Below are 562 nucleotides of genomic sequence, written 5' to 3' on the forward strand. Positions count from 1 at the left end.
TCCCAAGCTTAATGGCTGGTTGAAAACTCAACTTGAGTTTGTAGCCTGAAGAAACGTTTGCTGTAACTACCACCTGGGGTCTTCACCTGGCTTCTGTTGTGGAGCAAGGGCTCACAGCCTGATGAGCATAGAAGCCCAGACTGCAGCACCAGCTTTTGAGAAAGAATGGCTTTCCCTTCATTAGCTTTTTTTTTTTTTTTTTTTTTACAGGCAGAGTGGACAGCGAGAGAGAGAGACAGAGAGAAAGGTCTTCCTTTGCCATTGGTTCACCCTCCAATGGCCGCCGCGGCCGGCGCACCGCGCTGATCCAATGGCAGGAGCCAGGTGCTTCTCCTGGTCTCCCATGGGGTGCAGGGCCCAGGCACTTGGGCCATCCTCCACTGCACTCCCGGGCCACAGCAGAGAGCTGGCCTAGAAGAGGGGCAACCGGGAAAGAATCCGGCGCCCTGACCGGGACTAGAACCCGGTGTGCCGGCGCTGCAAGGCGGAGGATTAGCCTAGTGAGCCGCGTGGGGTCATCTATCAAGGCAACTGGAACAGTTGATGCAAAGACTTATAAAGC

This window comes from Oryctolagus cuniculus, chromosome 8 (assembly GCF_964237555.1).
Source record: "Oryctolagus cuniculus chromosome 8, mOryCun1.1, whole genome shotgun sequence".
Lineage (NCBI taxonomy): Eukaryota > Metazoa > Chordata > Mammalia > Lagomorpha > Leporidae > Oryctolagus > Oryctolagus cuniculus.